This window comes from Pteropus vampyrus, unplaced genomic scaffold (genome assembly GCF_000151845.1).
Source record: "Pteropus vampyrus isolate Shadow unplaced genomic scaffold, Pvam_2.0 Scaffold55, whole genome shotgun sequence".
Lineage (NCBI taxonomy): Eukaryota > Metazoa > Chordata > Mammalia > Chiroptera > Pteropodidae > Pteropus > Pteropus vampyrus.
This window is the reverse complement of record NW_011888836.1, coordinates 5,418,425-5,432,907: the sequence shown is the minus strand read 5'-3', so window position 1 is coordinate 5,432,907 and position 14,483 is coordinate 5,418,425. Positions and strand designations below refer to the sequence as shown.

The window sequence follows — 14,483 nt, the reverse complement described above, 5'->3', positions numbered from 1 at the left end:
TGCAGGGTGATTTCTTATTTCTTTCTCTAGTTGTAGAGCTTCTGTTCATTTTGACCCCAGGTGACTCTGCTTACTGTTTGCTCCATGTTTCCATCACAACTTTGATGTGGTCTCAAGAGCAGGTGAACAAAGCCTCTATCATCTACTCCATTTTGCCCAATCTCTGAAGGGTACACAATTCTAACTAAGGTCTCCTGCTTCAAATACAACCCAAACCCACACAACATTAGATGAAATATTATTTGTAATCAATATTGGTTTAATGAAAGTATATGGCTTAAGTTAGCATTAGCAAAATTAACAACTTTGGCATTGATAGCTTTGGTGTGGTTGAAGTTAACGTCAATAGGAAACGAGAGTGTTGATTTTGAACTAAGCCTAAGATTTCAGGAAGTAGTAGACTTTGGCAGGCAGGAGAGCTCCTTTTTGAAGGACACATTTGTAAGAGGCATGGCAATTGGTTGATTCCTAATCATTACCATAATGATTATATACTCAGGGGCATGGATGAGGATCTCTTTCTCTATGGAGATCCTCATCCATAGTCTCAAGGCTCAGGCCCTTCAGACTATGGTTATCTGTGTCCTTAATGTTTTAGACTATAGAGTCAGGAGTCCAGCTTGGAAGCAGTTCTTCAATTACCCTTGACATGTTCAGGTTCTTGTTATCTTCTCTTCGATCTATGACAAGGTTTGATCTTTGTCAAAACACAGGAATCAGTAGAGATCTCTTCAGGCTACTATAAAAATCCAAGAAAAACAAGTTAATTAAGTCGTTCATCCCTTTATAAAAATCACTCATGAGGGTAATTTGGTTTTTATTTAACTGAATAAAATCAAGAGGATTTCTGGTACAAGTAGGAAGCAACATCCTATACCTAAATTAAGTACCTATCATCCCTTTCTCTCTCTTAACTCTACTTTTAAAATATGCCTCAGAAGTTGAGAAGCTTTCAAATCTAAGTATCCAAAAAAATTTTAAACTTTTTCTTACTGTAGATTCTGCTCCACATGAGCGTAAAGGTGTACAGTGAAATCCAGACTTCCTCTTGCGAGCTTTGTCTGGAGAATTTTAACTCATTTTTTAGGATTCTGTTCTTAATTTCGCCTCATCATTTAGCCACTCTGGGCTCTGTTTTCTTTCCCTGTGAAATGAAGGAATTGGATGAAATAATAGAACTCTAGATCATTTCCCACTTCCAAATTCTGTGATTTCCAAATGATTACTGGGAAAATAGCTTCCCGCTGTTACTGAAGCTTTCCTCCTGTCATGCCCAAGTGGAGGTTGGTGTGTTTGAATATGGGGGAGTGGAAGGTGAGGGAGGGGACCAGGAAGGTGCGATTAAAGTTTTAGTTCAATCAAAGCCCAGGCTGTGGTTTCCTATCTGTCCTGAAAGTGGGGATTTCCCAAGCTTCAGAGCCAGTCTTACTTATCCCTTGCTACTCTATTAGGAGTGAAAGTCAGCATGATCAACAGTGGTGTGCACTGTACAATCAAAAAGACCCAATGTTATTTGCCAACAAAAGTTTCATAAAGAAACTGTTGGGTTTCTTTTGTATGTGTTTAGGTACAGATAAAAAATTAAAGAGTCAATTAAAATGATTCTAGAAACTCTCCATTACTTAAAAAAAAGTGAAAATAATCCCAGACTATATAGTACATTTGATGACATTTAACTAGTAGCTGTTAATGTTTGCAGGATGTTTACTGAACCCTGTGAGATGAGGTGATTGTTTACAGAACTTCCTCATTCCAGAGAGTTCTTTGACTACCTAAATAACTTGACTGTTCCTGTGTGCAAAGGATATGTTTTGAGCACACAAAAGAGAAGGCCTTCCAGTGTCTCCCATGAGGTACTGTGTGAGAGGGAAGCTCAGCCTTAGCCAAATCACTGTCCCATAGTGAAGTGCCTTACGTGACCCAAAGGAAAATGAGTCAAGTAGTATCAAATCCATGAGAAGAGCTGTATTTATAGCAGAAATCAGAGGACTGAGAAGACATGGCCTGGATCAAGATCCATGGCAAAAAGTACTAATGCTGAGTGCTTACCATGTGCCAGAACTATTATAGGCCCTAGGGAATCAATGGAGTGACAAAGCCAATAGAGTTCCAACCCTTAACAGAGCATGGAGTTTAGCAAAAGAGGCAGACTTTAAAGGAATAAGTCTAAGTTATGATTTCCTGACTGTGCAGAAATTGGGATTTCGCAAGCTTCAGAGATAGGTGGTCTTAAAATTATGACAAGTACAAGGAGAAAGAAGTACAAGATGCAAAGGAAGATAGGTCAGTCAATTTCCAGTGGCATGAAATCTCAAATGACATTCATCCTCAGGACCTCAGAGGGATTAATAGAACCCCTGGGGTTAATAATAGGAATAAGTGTTGCCATTTTCTGAGTCTCAGTGATATGCTAGTGACCAGGTACTTCCCACAAATTATCTCATTTAAAAGAGGGATCAGACACTGGACTCTACACTTTTGAAAGGTTGATGATTCATAAACTAGAGTGTGGGGAAGGGCTTCTCTCTGTAGTTTGGATACAAAACTGCTTTTATTTTCAAGAAAAGAATGAAACTCAGTATTCCCAGTTTGCTAATGCCGTTAATTAATTAATTAATTAACTAATTAATTAATTATTTTTTAGACAAGACAACCCTTGGTTAACCTCACAGATTGCAAGGAACTTGTCAGTTTATAATCCCTTATTTTTTATTTTTTTACCCCTACAGCACCTGATCTTCCTAGGTGGTCGCCCATCCAAGTACTAACCAGGCCCAACCCTGCTTAGCTTCTGAGATCAGACAGGATTGGGCTTGTTCAGGGTGACATGGCTGTAGACACTAATGCCTTCTTTAAACTGTGATAATACGCTACTATCTGCTTGCAAAAATGTGGTTACTGATGGAGACTCAGTGCCATATAATTATGTGATTGTTTCACTAGTAGTGAGAGTAAGTCTGGACTCTTAACGGGTCTCAGCTAGGTGTATGGCTAGAGGCATCCAGGGATAACAGGTTGTCATGGAACACAGAATAATGGTCTGGGTGTTCCCCCCCACCCCCATTGCCCCACTACTCCCATCCACACCAGGAGTAGTAACTGATTTGCCTTAGTATCAAGCTCAGAGTGTGACTTTATTCTTTCTACTCTCTTTCAGTACAGCTTCTTAGGCTCAACATCACATCAGTGGAGTGAGTATGGGGACTTTGTAATTTTACTAATATCGAGATAATTTTATAAGACATGGTGTAAAAAGTAAATGCAAGTATTTAAATTCCCACTAAATATAGATTTTCCTGGACAGCTGACAAAGCAGCTCAGTAGACTAAGGAAAAATTTAGTTTTAAGAGGTCTAAAAATAGAGTGTGCCACTAGCATCTTTGTCCAATAACACCAATGATTAATAATAAATTAAAAAGAGAAATTCATTTGTGGGGCATTTATTAGTATCCATGCATTGCTATTTATCAGCACTAACCCTCATTTCCCATTTTTCTTTCTTTAATATATTTTAATAATAGGAATAATGTAAGATTAGAAAAAATATAAAAATATTTCTGATACGTTTAACATTTGACCAGAACAAAAGAGAATTGGGAAACTCTGTATTATTCTAACTGTATAAATGGGTATGGTAGAAAGTGGGACGCAAATAGATAAATTGTAGGAGATAGTATATGATTCATGTTGTTGATAAAAATAATTGTCCTCTAAACCAAAATTTTTCAATAATATTTAATATAAGTCATTGTCTAAGGAACTTTAATAGAGTCAAAATCTTTGCTATGCCTTTTAAATTACCAACAGGTATTTTGGAATTCTTTTGAGGTAAGTTTATGTTTGTTTGTGTGTGTGTTTGTTTGTTTTTAATGGTTTAAAAGCTTTCATTGAATTTGTTTGCACATAGCACTGAACTTTATGACATGTGGTCATTTAAAGGTATTTGGAATTTACTAAATATTGGCGATGGACAGGTAGATAGTGAAAGAACAAAGACAGGACAATTGATTTCCTTTTTTCCCCTTAAGTCTATGGGCAGGTCTCACTGAATTCCCTGAGGATACTGACCCATTAGGGTCCCACTCTCCTGGCCATCCTGGCACCCCTGTGATCAACCGGGCTTGTCCTTTACTTTTTTTAGGAAATGAGAGAGAAACACCAATATTTCATAATGCTGAATTAGGGGAGGGTTTTGATCGATAGAGGTTAGAGAAGGAGGAGTTTGCATTTTAGGAAGGAAATAATGTGAAAAACTGTGCGCATGGGATCAGGAGGAAGGAGCAGCTTATGTCCTCTAGTTTGGATGATGCAAAGACACGAAGTGATGCAAGAAAAGGAAGGGAAGGTGTATTACAGCAAATTGCTAAAATCTCCATCACAATTAAATAATATGACCTCAGGCATGTCTGTAGTATTCTGCTAATTCATCTATAAAACTGTGATTCTGGAATCACCTCTAATCTTTTTCTAGCTCTCACACTTTCAAATGCCACACTACTGACCTGGATATGGATACTACAAAGACCCTTGTGGAGCTTGAGATACAAATTCGACAGTCATTCACATAGAGGTGACATTTAAAGTAGTGGTCAGTGAATTTACTAAAGGATTATGTGCAGAGAAGGATAAGAGAACCAAAAGTAAAATATACAGTCACATCCGTGGTCAGAGAAAAATAAGAGGAACCACCAAGGAGATGAAAGTGTTATATGGAGAAGAAGGAGTAGAATCAGGATGGGACCCTCCCAACAGGGTCACTACCACAAGAAATCCAGGAAGATGGGAAATGGACAGAGGAAATTGGATCTGCTTAAGATATGCTTGCTGATCTTTAAGAGTACACAGTTAGTAATAAGAGTACAGTTAGTAATCAATACTCTTATTTGACTAAGGAAAACAAGCCCAGGGGGCTGATCCACACTAAGAATAACAAGGTAAGATGAACTCCAGTGTCCCTGGTTCTCAGGTGGAGCACTCCAGGTAATAGGCCAATGTCTCCAAGAAAGTTGGGCAAAATTGAAAAGTCCAGGTGAAATGAACTAAAGCTCCTTCAAGGAACTGAATTGGCTTGCTCACCATTTGGACTCACTTCATATCACTAAAGTTAGCTGGACCAAAGAGGGGTTGGACCACGTCTAGCTCATGATCCATTTCTTGCTTCTAATGGAAAAGAAAGTACACAGTGATGAGGCCTTGTCTTACCCGGTGCACCCTGGTCCAGTCCTTTCTTCAGAAGCAGGGAAAACAGAAAAATAGTTAGAAATAACTGGAGGTGCCAGAGAGGAAGAAGGGGGAATTGAGGAAGAAAGAGAGTAGAGGAAGGCTCTTTGCAATGACCTTGAATCCTTAGGTCATCACAGAGTCATCATGGAGTCGTCACAAAGAGCAAAGCCCCTGGAAGGGACGTGTTTTCCTCCTCATGTCATTTATACCCAATAATAAATACACATACCAGATAACACACACGTTGAAGGCTGTGGGCTGTTGGACGCAGACCCAGGCCTTTGGGAATCCCCTGAATCAAGGCATGAAAAACATTCTCTTCCTTAGCACCTGTAACATTCTCCCAGTACGACTATTTCTCTTAAAGCCATAGGCGTCTGTTTTTAGGTTTGCTCCTTGGAGACAGAAACAGGGTTATATGATGTTTTTTCTCATTTCCTGCTATGTGCTGTTTTAAGTTTCTGTGGCAGCTTTTACATTCTTTCCTCCAAATGATGAATCTATATATGGTTGCTCCCCACCCCACACCATGTTGATGGCTGGGGCATAGACTTACATTGGGAATGTTTAGGAAATGGAATGTACTGTAACCAGTGTTGTTTTATCAGCTATTTTTGAAGGAAAAAATCTTTCTACAGTTTTCAAGCCCACTCTGTTGGTGCAATAGAATGTTCAAATAGAATCTTTCTTTGAAGATTTGGAATCACATTCAGCCTCGGAGTCACCATTTAGATCATCATTTGGGTCATCACTGACCTCAGTGCTGTGGGCCGTGGGACAAGCACTGAGGATTACAGCCAGAAGACGTGGGCTTGAGGACTGGCTTTACTTAGGAACTCTGAGATTCTAGGCAAGTCATTAAAAAAATAATAATAATACAACAAAAATTTCAAGTCTCAGTTTCTTTCTCTGTAAAGTGGAGATAAAAAGCAAATCTACCTGCTTCTCAAGATTATGTGCACATTACAAAAATCCTCTGTGGAAGCATTTGCATTAACTGAAAACACTCCATAGTTGTAAGGACTATAGAACTAGAGACATCACTCTAGGAAGCATACAAGAGCAGGCTAAATCTTGGCAGAGATGGAACAGGTGACTTGGAAACATTGGCTTATAAAAGAAACCCTCACATTGAGTTTGACTTCTCATTATTAATCTCTTTGTCCTACAAGTGGAATGCTAGCAAAAAAAAAAAATAGTTTTCACAAGTTGCTTTTCAGTTAGCTGCCTGTGTCCCCATATAACAGATAAGGGAACTAAGACTTTGAAAGTTGTTTGTCTATTTGTTTTTAAATGACTTGTCTCAAATCTCACAACTAGCAAATATAAGTGTAGAAATTTACACCTGAAATTAAGGCTGCTGGAGGTTCTATTTTTATAAAGACCTAAAGAGCATACACAGAAACATAGTGAAGAGAGCTTCAGAGTCATTGCCCCATAGCAGAACCTACACTCTGGGGTGAGGCCACCCTGCAAGCTCCTGGCAGAGCCACCCTCAGGAGAGGAACTCATTCTGATGAGAGAAACCCAAATTGAGACATCATTAGAAGGGATGCTTGTGAATGACACATTAGGGATATGCCCTCTAGTTGTCTTCTAACTCAGCCCTTTCAGCAGCCTGGGTCGAGACCCTGGGAAGAGGAAGACTAATAACTCATGTGTCAATGGAGTGGTAACATGGAGCTCGGTGAGAAACAAACAGGGTGAGTCTGTAAAAAGTTCTATCACTAGTGGGAGAAGAACCTTCTTCCACTCAGTCAGCTCTGTGGCTGAGGAGACAGCCATCAAGACCATGCTGGTGACCAGGTTAGTGCCGAGGATGCCTGGAGGGGTGACATCAGAAGACACCACCTAGAAAGGAGTGTGCCGGACCTCCATTAGTGACGTGGCCCATTACAACTCCTGTTACTGCACACATAGCCTTTGATTGAAGGGAGGAAATGGGTTAGACTGTATTGTTGGTATTATTACTGAACACGATTTTTTTCTCTTTTTATCTCATTCCTTTGTTCCCATCAGTGCCTGTGTTTGAGTTGCAGATTTAGAATCTAAACTGTGGATCTAAGTTTTTCGTCTTTCTTTCAGCCTGTATAAATATGACCACTCATATCTTTCCCTTTAGCTACACTTCACCTGCCAGGAGAGGGTGTGAGCAGAGGCTCTGCCAGGAAATAGAAGTGGACCTGACTTTTACCACCCCTGTGACTTCAGGAAGTCATTCAGCACCCAGCTCCTCATAGTTAAATGAGAATAACAAGAATGCAGATACCACTGAGCCTTTGACAGAACTACATGCAATAATGCTGACTGGTAATTTGTAAGCACTCAATATGTGGTAGCTGTTGTTATTAGTAAATAGTAGGATGTTTACATTAAAAATAAGACTACAGATTCAACCAAATCTCAAGAGACTGTAACTGTTATGTGTATAAGAGTTATCACGTAGAGCGAGTTGCCCATTCTTTCTCTCATCATCAAAGGATCCAAGATTTCGGCCACACACAATAGAGTTCTCTGTTAGCTCTTCCTAAACTTTTTTCTTCGAACTTGAATTTCACATTGTTGTTGATTACCCCACCTTTTTCTAATGTCTGCCAAAATTTCCTTAAAATGTCCCTACCTTTTTGGTATAGTTTTTTTTTGTTGTGTTTTGTTTTGTTTTTCAGGGAAATTCACATGGTCCTGTTAGGAGTTCATGAACTTTGCCAGACACTTATGAACAAAACAGTTTCTCATTCACGTTCTGCTTTTTAGGGATGCTGTGAGAATTAGTTAGATGAAGTCTGCAAGACACAGCCTGCTCTTGGAGAAATATGATATATTAATACCACATTGAACAGAACCCTGTTTTCGCATGAGGCATTTTCCATCCACCTGTTTCAGATTGGCCCACCTCTGCCATGGGGGACAACTCTTATGAACGCTATCACCTGCAGCGACTTAACTCTTCTTTAGGCAACACAGCTTTCCACTGAACAGTAGTCAAGTTTCTGATTAGCAATATTGCCAAATTAGTAGTATTCTTTCCCTAAATGTGAATCTAACATTTGGAGAAGTTGCTTGCTAAGAACCTTTCTCAAATTGCCTTCTCCAACTTTGCTCATACTTTGCCTGTCTTCTTCTTCTATTATTCTGTGACAGGCAGATTTTCTTTCTCTCTGACTAAAGAGACTGGTTCCATGGTGGCAGTTAGAGCATCCTCGAACTTTTCCCCAGACCTTGTAGTATTTTCTTAGGCATAATCACCAGTTTCTGCTAAAGAACCAAATAACCTTAGTTCCAAATCCATTCCATAAAAATGGAATTTTGCTGTAATGAAAAACTGGGTTATTTAATGTCAGTGGCAACTTTAAATACCTCTGAAGGCTAAAAAATATCAATATTTGACATGACTAGTCTTTTACCATTCTATTAATGGCATATGTTTATAGAAAGTGGCATAGCATTGGCTACAGTTATTCATATTCTCTCTTGTGTGCTATTGTACCTGCACCTCCAGCCTGAGAGGAAACACCTAGAAGCTGGTAGTGCTCAGAACAGGGGAGAGCAGGTCAACATAGGCAGTCTTCTAACTTATGAAGAAAAAAAAGCATAATTAGCTTAGTCAAGTCTATTGAAAGGAAAACTTCATGGATCCTCAAAATGCAGGTTCTGAGAAGCTGCTGCCAATCCCAAACTTGGCAGTTCGAAGGTTTTGTATCTCACATTTGGGGCTAGGAAGAGTCTTTTCCTCCCAGAAAATTAGGTTTCTATTTAGGGTCCTGAATGTTGTATCAATTACTCTCTTTCCTTCTTTTTTTTTTAATCTTGTTTTTTTCCTCTCTTTCCTAGCAAATGATAACAATATATATATATTTTTAATGTCAGTTTTGTTCTTCTGATGGAGACAATAAGAAGGATAGGAGAGGGGCCATGATGCTGTCTTCATTTCTTGCATTCTCATAGCTGACAGCTCACTCTGCTTTAGAAAGGGAGACATTTTCTGAATTGTTCCTGAGGAGATTTGCTTTGTTTTGTCTTTCCTATAAGCCTCCCTGACTTATTTTGCTGTTGGAGAATTTGAACTCTTGATGGCATGAATATAAGGAGAACAGTTGCTATTCGCTTTGTTTTATTTTGTTTGCTTGTTGTTATTCTAGGTCTGCTATAAAACGTCTTAGCAAGTAGTTATGTTTTCATGAGGAAAACCCAAACTTTAGTCTAGTGATCCTTCTCTTTGTTCCTGTACAGGAAGGAGGGGCTGGGAATGTCTCCCAGGACCATCACGGTACATCACTGACCTAGCAACAGGTCACTATGGTGGGCTCATGATGACAGCAGAAAGTTTGTGAGTGGTACAGGGTTGCCAAGAGTAACTATTTGGGCAAGCCCTCAAGAAAGATAGGATCCTTTATCTCCAAAACAGAGTAAGGTGCTGATTTTGTTGACCTCAAAGCTTGATGATTCTGGCCAAGCCTTTCTCAGTAAAGCCATCAGAGCAGGCAGAAAGAATCCCGTTCTCTTGATGCAATTGAAAATGAAATTCCCAATACTGAGGAGGAGGTACTTTTGAAATTACACACACATAGTGCCACCCACCCAGAATCACTGCCCTTGATGAGAAATGCCACTGATGGGAGTGTGCTACGTACATGGTGACGAGGAGGCAAAACAACAAAACAAAACAAGAAAGTTGTTGGAAACCATTAGAATTTCAGTGTGTATGTGTGTGTGTGTGTGTGTGTGTGTGTGTGTGTGTGTGGCCCATGAGAAAAATTATTCCCAGCCCTCAGACTTTCCTAAAGTATGAACAATGTGAAGAGATCCAACTTTTGATTTGGACTTGAGATTTTAAATTTAATGTGACATATTAATGAAAGCAATGTGTGGTATTTACTCGAATCATAGTTTTCTTCAGAGTAGTGCAAGATTCAGTCATGAATAAATCAGACGAGTACTCAGGATTCTAGAAGAAAGGGGCACTCAAAATCAAAATGGAGGAAAAACAGAAGGACATGACTAAAAAAAGAGTTATTTAGTTTGTGAGGCAAATGATACCATTTGGGGGAAGTACTAAAAACTTTGCAAAGTCATAAACTTTATGAAGGCAAAATGGTTGCATACACTCTGCCCATCTTCATGGCCAGAGTTTATGTAGTGTCGCTGGAGCTCTTTGTGGAGATGGGGGCAAGGGTGAGCATGCTGGGGCCCTGTGCTCTTGGTCACTGAGCATGGTTCTCTCCTGAGTGTCATCCCATTTGATGACATAGTGACACTTCATATGCATTCAGATGTAGTCCAGTTGCGTTTCTTTTATGAGTGTTAATTCAAGTGTCTTGAGAAACATAATAGATGTTTTAGTGAGTTTCGATAATATTGGTTTGATTTTAGAAGACTATATAGTCTTCTATTTAAAAATTTTCTCTGAGGGCTTTAAAGGGTCAAGTGCATTTTAATAAAGATAAAAACGCATTCTTGAGCAAAATGAAAAAGGTAAGGTCGAATGTGGAATTTTCCTTGAAATTCAGGTACATGGAATTATGAGGATTCTGCAGAAACTTTTTGGAAGCTACTATTTATGTGCCAGACCAAGTGTTTTACAAATATTATCAAATGAATTAATGAATGAATGAGCTAATGAACAAGCCTACAGAATAATTATTAATAATTACATTTTACCAATGAGAAAATTGAGGCTTAGGGAGGTCATAAAAAATTATCTATCTGACAAATGTTGGAAATAGAATTCAAACTCCAATCTTTCTAACTCTAATTTATGTAATGTGGGAGATTCAAAACTGAGTTCTGGAAATAATCATATATCATTAAAACTCCTCTGCCTTAGGCCAGCTGATGAAGATAGCTTTTATTTTTCTCCTTTTAGTCCCTTATTTCCCCCAATGAGTGCCAATATCCTCATTCAATTTCTCACATTTCTCATCTCTTTTACCCACAAAATTCTGGTTGAAAGGAGTGGAATCTTCATGCTTAAGAGTTTCTAATGACAGAGAGAGCTGGGAATACTAACCCAATGTTCTGATCTTTTTTGAAAGCCCAGACAGAAAAAAATATTGGCCCCAGCGGTCAAAACCCAGACAACTCCAGTTTTGATGGGACAGCTCCCAAAAAGTTCAGATGCTTCCCTGAACTTATCCAAACCTTGGGCGGTCTCCTGCTTTTCCAGAGGGAGCATGCTTGGTGGATGATACACCAAGTTTGAAACACATGGAGAATGCCCTCTGTGGGGACTCTTGGGTCTTATGAGAGCTTAAGTCCCAGTTGCACATCAGGCACCATTTCTCCTCTGGAGAAATACAGCAGGCTTTGTTGTGTTGAAAATGGAATCTCAACCACACAGAAAGCACTGGAAGGTGAAGTCATCAAACTTCTATTTATGATCTTCATTTATTAAGCATGTACCAGATACTTTTTTAGATATTTTACCTATGTTATTTCATTTAATCTTTTCAACAAACCTCAAGGTAGTTATCTCCACTTAACAAATGGTGAAACTGAGACCCAGGTTGATTAAGTAATATGCCGAGTCTTTTGATTTGTAGGTGGCAGTTGAGATTTGAACTGACTTCGTCTGTCTCCAAATTTGTGCCCTTAACTGTGCCATGATGTCCCCTGACCAGCCCAGAAGAACATAAGAAAAGATTACATTTGTGGGAGGATAGGTACCTTAGCTTTATTTCCATTTGTCTGCAGCCTCCCCTGGGCCATTCTGGAAGCAGGGATGGAAGCAGTGGAGCTGGCAGACACCTCTGGTTCTCATGTAGCAAACATGGGCAAGTTGGCCAGGCTGCTGGGCAGAGGTTGTCGGCTTTGGGTTAAGCAACAAGAATTAATGAGTACCAAGGAAAATCAGATTATCAACCAGCGGAAACCTTTGAGAGGCCATCAGCAAAAGTTCGACAAGATAGACTAAGAAATTCAAAGAATTTCTTAAAAATCAGAAATAAATCAGAAAGGAAAAAAATCAACGCACAAGCCAATTCCATAAATACTAGAACTTCATAGAATCATTAAAAGTCCCCATAACTTGAGCTTGACTAAAATTGTGGTCCCTTCACTGTAGTAATTTAAACAACTATTTATTTTGGCTTCTGTTTTCAATGACTTGTTCTGATCGAAATGCTTTGATGAGATGTACAAAAGGAATAAAAATGTGATTGAGAAGCCAGAGAGTAATATCTTGCTTTAAAATAATTATGAACATAAACTTTAACCTTTGGCCATGTTATTAGGGCTATCTTTGACTAACTAGGGCAAAGACTTTTAAGAACTTATTTGGAAAAACACTTTTGGTTTTAGAGTGGGTGTTGATGTATCCTAACACCTTACCAAACACATTTCCACCAAAATACCTTTTATTCTGCCTATAAATCAATGTACATTTGACATATAAAACTTCATTTCTTGGAGGCGTCTATAACAATCCATGGCTTACAATAAGCTAAGGTCAACTTTATGCTGAGTTCAAACAATATTTGTGGAACTTGGGCTCCTGCTTTTCCTACAAGCAAGCCAACTTGCTTTATGTGAAGTCTATAATCGACATAAAATTCATCTCTTGGTGGTATGCTTACTTGAATTTAATATTATCTTATTGAATCCAATAGTAACAATAAATAATGTGTTAATATTTATTAAAATATTACCATATGTCAGGTATCCTTCAGAAGAACTAGGTTTGAAGCCTGGCCATGCTACTTGACCACCTGTGAGAGACCACAGACAAATTACTTATATCTCAAATAATCAATTTCCTTATCTAAAAATTGGTGATAATGACACATTGGTTTGTACAGAGGAGTCAATGAAACAACATATGTTGTATTAGATTGCTAGAGCTGCCATAACAAATACCACAGACTAGGTGGCTTAAACAACAAAAATGTATTTTCTCACAATTAAAAAGCTAGAAATCCTAAATTAAGGTTATCAGCAGAGATGGTTTGTTCTGAGGCTTCTCTCCTTGGCATATACAGGGCTGCCTTCTCCCTGAGTCTTCACATGGTCTTCCTTTATGTGTATCTCTTTTCCAATTTATTCTTATAAAGAGAACAGTCAGATTAAATTAGGATCACCCTAATGATCTCATTTTAACATTAATTATATTTTTATAGACCATATCTCCAAAAGTGCAGTCACATTCTGAGTTACTAGAGGCTAGGATTTCAACATAAATTTCAGGAAGGAAACAATTTAGTTTAAACTATACGTGAAATGCCTAGAACATAGCACATATTCAATAAATGCTGGTCCCCTTCTTCTCCCCACTTCCAAGATTTGGTGTAAAGACACAGAGCATGAAGTAATAGGCTCTTTGAGTGGATTGTTCAGGTTCCTTGACAAATATATTAAAATGCAGGATAATCTCATTAAAATGGGATGTCCACTGCTGCTCATCCACAGCCCTTCAGTTTAAAAAAAGAGGCAAATTAAACTTTACATCTCGAAAAGTATATGTCAAGGCACAAAGAGGAGCTTTTTAACTCCAGATCTCTTAGCTCCCACTGATTTAACTTCTAGTCAAAACAAAGGCAAGCAAATAAATGCAATGATGATGACAATGATGATGATGTGACAAGGGTGCTAATAACAGCTATCATTTTACTGAGGACAAACACATAAGAAGCTCTTCAAATGCATTCTCCTATTTGATCTAGCCAACTTCTACAAATGGGTAGCTGTGTGTGGTCTATAAAATAAACTGATTTTTTTTTTTTTTAAGGAGAACACATTGAGAATGTCTACATGTAAGAAAGGATAAAATTGGTGTTAATTTCATAAGAGGATTTATCAGCTCAGGTGATCATTGTCACTTTAACTGTAGTTTTGCTGATATGTAAGGACAAAAAAATATGTTTGGATTGACTAGAGAATGCTGACATTCACTTTTGTAACTGGAGTGCTTTCTGAAGCAGAGATTCCTTGATAGGTGTTGACTGATCTGGAGAGCTGGAGATAGCCTGCTTGCAAGTCCTTCTCTACCTAGCATACTTCTCTGCATGCCGCAAAGATAAATTAATATTTGTGGATTGAATGATGCACCGCCCCCCCCTCCCACCCCAGGACTCTGAGTTACTCTCTCCTTTCAGAACCAACATGGCTAACAGCTCTGATGAACTCAACAACCAAGCAGCTCTGTCTGTGCCCTTCTTCTGGACACTCAAAAGACTCTGCCCCACCGCTCCCCACAAGAACACACTGCTGCAGAACGAGGTGGAACCACTACTTCACCCCTTTGTAATTTTACTCTCAAGTGCTTTGGG

At 38.8% G+C, this 14,483-nt stretch overlaps 1 pseudogene; it reads right to left on the bottom strand.

Moving 5' to 3' along the window:
• Positions 1 to 2,720: 2,720 nt before the first annotated feature.
• Positions 2,721 to 2,839, bottom strand: LOC111739947 (annotated as a pseudogene).
• Between the last annotated feature and the right edge of the window lie 11,644 nt (positions 2,840 to 14,483).